The following is a 7,411-nucleotide window of genomic DNA, read 5'->3' as shown; positions in this document are numbered from 1 at the left end:
GGTCCTTTATATTCACTAGAGAGTGTTCCAAAATTTGGATTCAAAAACTATTTTCCTAAAGAATTACAAGGCAAGCGACCCGCTGACATGTTGATAACTAATCAATCAGTTGGGCCACACTCAGTTGCTTCAATGAGTTGATGAATTAACACGCCGTATTGAATTTTATTTTCGTGGTTTGAACTCCCTTGCTTCTGTACTTGCATTTGGCTTTTGAGGTCCCAGTCTGAATTTGAAAACTATGTGAATTCCTTAATCAGTTTTGCGAGGCAATATGGCAAAACGTATTGGATCAGTGGCTTTATTTTAAACCTCAAAGTGAAGGGTTTTAATTGCTGATAAATGAGCCCCACAGAGGCAGTTCAGTGGCGGCGATCGCGCACGATGAGGAGAGGAAGAAGACGAGGGTCTGAAAATAGTTTTTCTCTTCACGGTTCCTCTCGATTTTTTGGAACCCATTTGATTTGGTTTGGTTTGATCAATTAACCGATTGAAATTGGTTGTGGAGATAACCAAGTAAAGATTTAAAATTTTGAAATTTTCTAAAAAATAACCGTTAGATGTGCATATATACAGGTGGCACACCATGGGAGCATGGCAGCTCGATGGCTGCCAAGAATTTGGAAGTAGAGGATCTGAATCCCTCTTCTTCCTTTATCCAAATCGGATTCAGATCCTCTACTGCCGAAAATGTTCCTGCCATCGTCCTGCCTGCAGCCATGAGCTTGACACCTGTCATTATCCATATCTTACGTCCAGTTTCAAATCCTCTAAAAGGCAAGGCATTTCCAATTTATGAGCATAGCAAACCAAGCCAACCAAACCCAAACCAAACCCGATCAACCAGAAAATGGAAACCGATAGGTTTTAAGTTTCAAAACAAAAGGAAATTCCCTTTTTCCCTCTCAAATCCCTTCTTCCCTCTTATCTTCCTCATCTCCCCACCGCCATGGAACCTTGAACAGCACTTGAACAGCACTGAGGGAACAGTGAACAAAGAGAAAGTTCTTCATCTCCTCACCGCCATGGAACCTTCAGCGCAACATAATCGTTTCTACTCCGACCACTAAGGAACTCGTTCAGAAGCTTGAGGTGAGTTTTCTGTTCTTGCTTTAGAAAGTTTCTGAAAAGAGAAATGGAAGATATTGTTTGTTACCCCCTTGTGTCGATTGATTAGGAGTACGTGCGTGTGCACGATCAAGTCGTCGCAATGGCGAGATAGGAGGTGAGCAGGCAGAGTTTATTGCATCCCTGCAGATGGGTTGCAGGTTTTTTTTTCAATATAGGGACGGTGATGGGGTGGGGTTTTTTTACAATTACCACCCCAAAAGGGTATTTTGGTCCTAGAAAATCCATGACAACGGCACACTATCACGACTAACCCTCTCCGTTACGGAAATGTAACGGTGGGGGCCAGTTAGTTATTAGTATGCAATAGGGGAGGGTAATAGTTGTTTGAAAGTTTTTAGGGGGGTAATAGTAGATATCAAAGTTTTTGGGTGGTAATTGTAAAAAACCCTTGATTAAATTGGATTTGCCTCTCTCTTCTTCAATGTTCCTTTTTTTTTTTTCTTTCTTAAAAGCATTGGTTTCTGCGTCTCTCAAATCTACCATTTTATCTAAATATCTTTTCTTCACTTTTGTCTTCCAGAGATCTTTCTAGGGTTTCTTCTTCGATTTCTCACAATAGAATAAGGCAAGTACTTCATATTATCTCCTACCAAAAAAAAGTACTTCATTTTATCTAGGGATGTCGCCGTTTCCCTTGGAATCCAATGTTTATAGGTTGTCGTCTTCTGTTACGGCTGCAATTTTAGAAGATATTTGTTTCATGATTTTGTTTTGCTTTTATTTCAGATTTTAAAAGTTGGATCCGTTTAATAAATTGATTGATCTTCTTTGAGGATTATCGGAATACTTCGCGAAGTTAAGAACTTTTTTTGTGAAGATTTCTTGATCTGGTGGAATGGAGGGATATGGTGTTCATCGCATTTGTACCTATAACTATCTTCCTTCTGGGTTCAACGATATAGGGAACCAGTGAGGAGCTCGACAATTTGATGTTTTCAGAATCAACCTCAGGCATAGTTGTCACGGCGTCACGGCGATCCAAGTCGGTGGAGGGGTGTCACGTCGATATATCGACATGTCGCCCGCCATGGCGTTGCCATGGCGAGCATGTCGACCATGTTTTATTTTTTATTTTCTCTATTTTTAATGTGTTAATAGATGTATACTCAAGCCATGTTTTATTTTTTCTCTATTGTTTCTCAAGTTTTAAGAAGAAAATTCAGAAATCGAAGAAGAAATCGAAGAGGGAAAGAAGAAATCGAAAGAAATCGAAGAGGGAAAGAAGACAGGAAGAAGAAATCGAAGAAGAAATCGAAAGAAATTGAAGAGGGAAAGAAAAAATCGAAGAGGGAAGAAGAAATCGAAGATAGGAAGAAGAAATCGAAGAGGGAAAGAGAGTCAGGAGGAAGAAATCAAAGAGGGTCGCCATGGCGTAGGTCGCCATGCAGCCCTCTCCAGCGCCAGGACGCCATGGCGTCGCCATGGCGACGCCATGACAACTATGACCTCAGGGGACTTTGGTTGGACAATTGAGTTACAAGTTCAATGATCGGAGAAGACGAACTAGGGTTGAGGGAGTTCGATCGAGAAAGGGTGATTTGGGTATTTTACTTATTTTAACTTATATTGTTTTCGTTTTTTAACTTAAGGGCATTTTGGTAATTTAGTCCTAAAAATGGTATGTCTGTAGAATACTTTTTTTAACGTTAGCATTTAACATCTGAAATTAACGGCGTGGACTTAAATGGCTTTAGGTTGACAGTAGGGGCGGCGTGAACTTAAATGGCTTTAGGTACGTGGAATTTTCAGGGGTGCGTGCAGAATTGTTAGAACCTTAGGGGGCATGAGGAATATTAGGTGCATTTTAGGGGTATGTGTATTTAAGCCCTTTTTTTCTTACCTGGGAGGCAACATAGAAGAAGACGAAAGGGAAACGCTGTAAGGGCAATAGGGTAACTTCTTATAGGAATAAATGTATCATTGTTGGTTGAAGGTGTCGTAGGAGTCGGATTCTTAAATTGGATCGGGTTCTTAACAATTTGGCTCATGTGGATTTGGATTTTGATAAAAAAACTTGTTTGATTACCCAAAATCTGTCAGGTGGAATCTAGCTCAAAAACTGTTTGGTTGTCCTGGTTCTGTCAGGTGGAATCCGGATGAATCCATATGTAAGACTGTTTGGTTACCCTAAGTCTGTCAGTTGGATTCCACTTGAATTTTGTCTGGAAAAATATTTTAACCTTGTTTTGTTATACCACATATGCATACATTTAATATGACTTTATAAAAAATAAGAATAAAAAAATTGGATTAAAATTCTCAAAAGAAAGTCTTTCCCAATTTTTCATGTGTCCATAAAAATTACAAAATTAGCACTAATTGGTGTTATGTTACTTCAACAAAGCAAAACTCATAGTACGGCATTTTCAAACAACAGAGATCTCTACATATGGTAAAAAAATCCATATCCATTTAATTTACGTACATACATATAAATTTTTTGTGAAATTTCAAAGATGTCATTAAATTTGGATTAGTGTCATAACTGACTAAGCTATGAACAGTTGAATAAAAAAAGCCTTGGTGGATTCGTACCACCATCCCTGGAACATGCTCATGTTCCAAGTGCTCTACCAATTTGAGCTAAAGACCCATCAAATGGAGATTGGAATTTACAAATAACTAAAATAAAAGAAAAAACTAACAAAAAACAAATCCTATGCTTCCACCATACTCATTCAAAGCCTTTCCAAGTTAATTCTCCAATTCTGAATTGAAGCCCACAAATCACAAGAACCATTGGTCCAGTAAGTCTAGAAATGAAGAGAGAGCAGCCACTTACATTAAAAGATAAAATAGAAAAGGGGGAAAACTGCTATTATTAGGTACCTAGAATAAACCATGGATCTATTTAAGTATTGAAAAGGAAATATAAAGACTCACAGTAATGTAGAATAGCCAAGCTGCAACCAATTCTACAGGAGGATCATAAACTCTTCAGTGAAGAAGAGCATCCACAGGGCATTTTGATTATTTCTTCAATCAGCAGGTATGGTAGCATGAAATCTCTATTGAATGAATGAATCCCAGCAGTAGTTTGGAACCTCAGTTGATCTCAGATTTGCAGGGAAATAAAAATCGGAAAAGAAACAAAGAAGAAAATAGAGAAGAAAGATAGGATTGGATCCCACTCTATCCCAGGTCTCTCACCCATGGCCTCTCACTGTAGCTCTCTCACCGAGAAACTGTCTCTCACAGCCACTGCATCTCACAGCAAAACCACAATAAGATTTCTCTTTCTTTTTTTATACTTTATGTCTTCTCTCCCGTATCTATTCTCTCTCGGATTTTTTGCCCCTGCTCTCATTCATTCGATACAGAGAATACATCACCCGATATTGACACTTAAAAAGTGTGGATATGCAGTTGAACCAACAAGTGGGAAATTTGCTTAATGTTTGAGTGCCAACCATGTAATGATTTATAATGCAATGTGTGAACAAGAATTCTCTCCGCAACCAGTTCCTCTGTTCGGGGATTGATTTAGAACACTTTCATGGCAAGATGGAAAGGCAGAAATCTAGGTAAAACAAAAGGAAAATATTTTCTGAATTTGGTAACTCCTTCTATCTGCAGGACCTAATGGAGAGACAAGGGCCCTTGTCTTGTTTAAGGAAAGAAGGGTGTGCTACCAGCAGTTCAGGGTTGGGATTTGACGGAGTTTCAAGGAAATGAAATCTTCACCTGCCAATGATTCAGGTTCCTGAATTCAAGTCCAGTAACATCCAGTTTAATTTTCATATTATATATAATGGTAATGATAATAATAATCACCAATAAACAAGGACTAAGTCTTCAATCTTGGAGAGAGCTGTCTACACCTTAAGTCTTCAATCTGACTTGGACAAGAGCTGGGGATAAAATCTATTCTAACCCGAAGGAATGGGACTTAAAGAATCAGAATTGAATGACTAAGCTGCCCAGTTTTTAAAAAATTTTCTACTTATTTGCACATCTTCTGGAAATTGTTTCCTTATGTCCCTGACTTTTAGAAAAGGCCAATCATAATCCCCTCCATCACAATTTGACCAACAACTGGATCTCGTCATCTCATTCATATTTCAATTCCAATGTGAAGTGGAAACATCCTAATGCTGTGCTCTTCCCTCACACACGTCATTATCTGAACATTTCCTCGAGAGATACTACTATTGTTTGTGGTGGGGGTTACAAGTCTCAAGGTAATATTCTATAGAATTTTCTCTGCTGTAATATACTTTAGCGAACAAGGAGCACTTAATTTTCCAAAGCTACATTTTCTGACTTGCACATATTTTATGTAGTCTGTCCTCTGTGGTGTACATAATTCCTAATATATCGTAAGATATGAAATATGTATAAAGAGATACATAAACATATGAATATATACCAGAATATCAATAGAAATATCAGTAACTCTTTGTATTGATCAACCATTTCTCACTGGTATGGCCTCTTTGGTTTTGCTTCAATAAAAATTTGGAGCACTATTTAACTTTGGTTATTAGTAACACGGAACACCTCTTTGGTTTTTCTAGTTTTTCCTTAGAAAAAATTTGGAGCATTATTTAACATTTTGGGGAGAAAGAGAGGTCTTAAGGAACGCAACACTGCAATACTACCAGGTGCACTCAACATGTGGGGTACGGAAGACAGAAAACAAAGCCAATAAAACAATGGATCCAGTACTGCAGATCGCAATTCACAGGAAACAGCAACACTGATAGCATATCTAAATCCATTTAAAAAAAACAAAGCCAAAACACATCCTCAGTCACAATTATTGGTACTCACCTGCTATATGACATGAAACAGCAGGTCTGATAACTGTATAATCCATAAACCAGATCTGAACTCAACTTCACAAGATAAAACCGTTGTTTTGATAGTTTGGATAACCAAGGGTACATGATGGGGTTTCTAGGGTCAACTAAGGTTTAAGGATCAGAAATCCCAACAAACCAGAATTGCAAGGAGCAGGAACCCTAACCACAAAACGAAGAAATATTATTACACAATAAAGACTGGTTTGATAGCGCAGATATTCTGGTCAAATAGCCAGCTTTACAGGGAGAACAGAATAGTTAAATATGGGACTGATCAAAGGGTCAGATTTCAATAAACTGGAAGACTCCTTGAAGTTGGATTTTTGAAAACCCAAAGAGATAAAGCAAATTGACAGCAGGGTTTTATATCCTCAGAACTGAATCAAATGATTGACTAATTAGGAATAAACATAACTCAGTTCTGGAATAACAAATCAGAAATTGAAAAGAAGTAGACTTCTTTTTTTTTGGATGAAAAGAAGTAGACTAGTAGTAGGAGTAGTTGGGATAAGGCAGAGTTGAGACTAGTAGTAGGACTGCTGAAATCGATGGGCAATTTCTGATTTTTTAACAGATATGAAACAAATTAGAATTGCTGCAATAAGATTATATATGTAGGAAAATAATGAAGGGATCTCAATGATCTTAGACTTCAATTTTCCAGCTCACTAGCAAAGGTAGGGTGGTTCAACACAGTTTTAGATGTACCCTTATAACTAGGCTCCCTTACAGCCTTAAAAAGGACAACTTAATGGAATCTATCATCTAACCATAGACAAGGTCATCAATCAATATAAAAGTGTTAGCTTTGCACCTAGAAATCCTAAACATGGAAAATGTTCCTTCTCCAGAATACATGGCTTAGTCATCAGTTACCTCTCTGAACAAGTCAATTACTACCACCACACTACCTAGTTGCTACAAAAAGAACAGTCCCAAGCATATGCAATAGCCTATATCAGATACCTAAAGAACTAAGCTCATATATTAGACCATCACATCTGCACCTTGAATTCTAAATGAAATAGTAGACATGGACTCAAATATACAAGATGATGTTGGAGAAGAACCCCTGATGGAAGAATGCAAGCAGCAACCACATAAATGGAGCGAAGTTTAAGGTTATTTCTAGGATTCTAGGGGGTTAAATTGTGGGGCTGAAAATCAAACAAAACAAAGAAAAAAAATTGAGGAAAAAAAAAAAAAACTCCATATGCGGACAAGGAGTATTATTCTATCATCAATACTATACATTTAATATCAAATATATTATTTCCTTCTTTCTTCACGATTATATAGGTGCTTTTGAATGCTATTTGGTCATGTAGAACTTGGTATAAGATAAACTAAATTTTATACAATAATAATCAGACAAGGGGAAGAGACTGATTCTCTGTTTAAATCCTAGTTGAAGATGCGGCTGGTACAAACTATTCAAAAATTCCATAAATGTGTCATAATGGTGTATGAATCAA

Source organism: Telopea speciosissima, chromosome 2, assembly GCF_018873765.1.
Source record: "Telopea speciosissima isolate NSW1024214 ecotype Mountain lineage chromosome 2, Tspe_v1, whole genome shotgun sequence".
In the NCBI taxonomy this organism is placed as follows: Eukaryota; Viridiplantae; Streptophyta; class Magnoliopsida; order Proteales; family Proteaceae; genus Telopea; species Telopea speciosissima.
Note: the sequence above shows the minus strand (reverse complement) of the source record.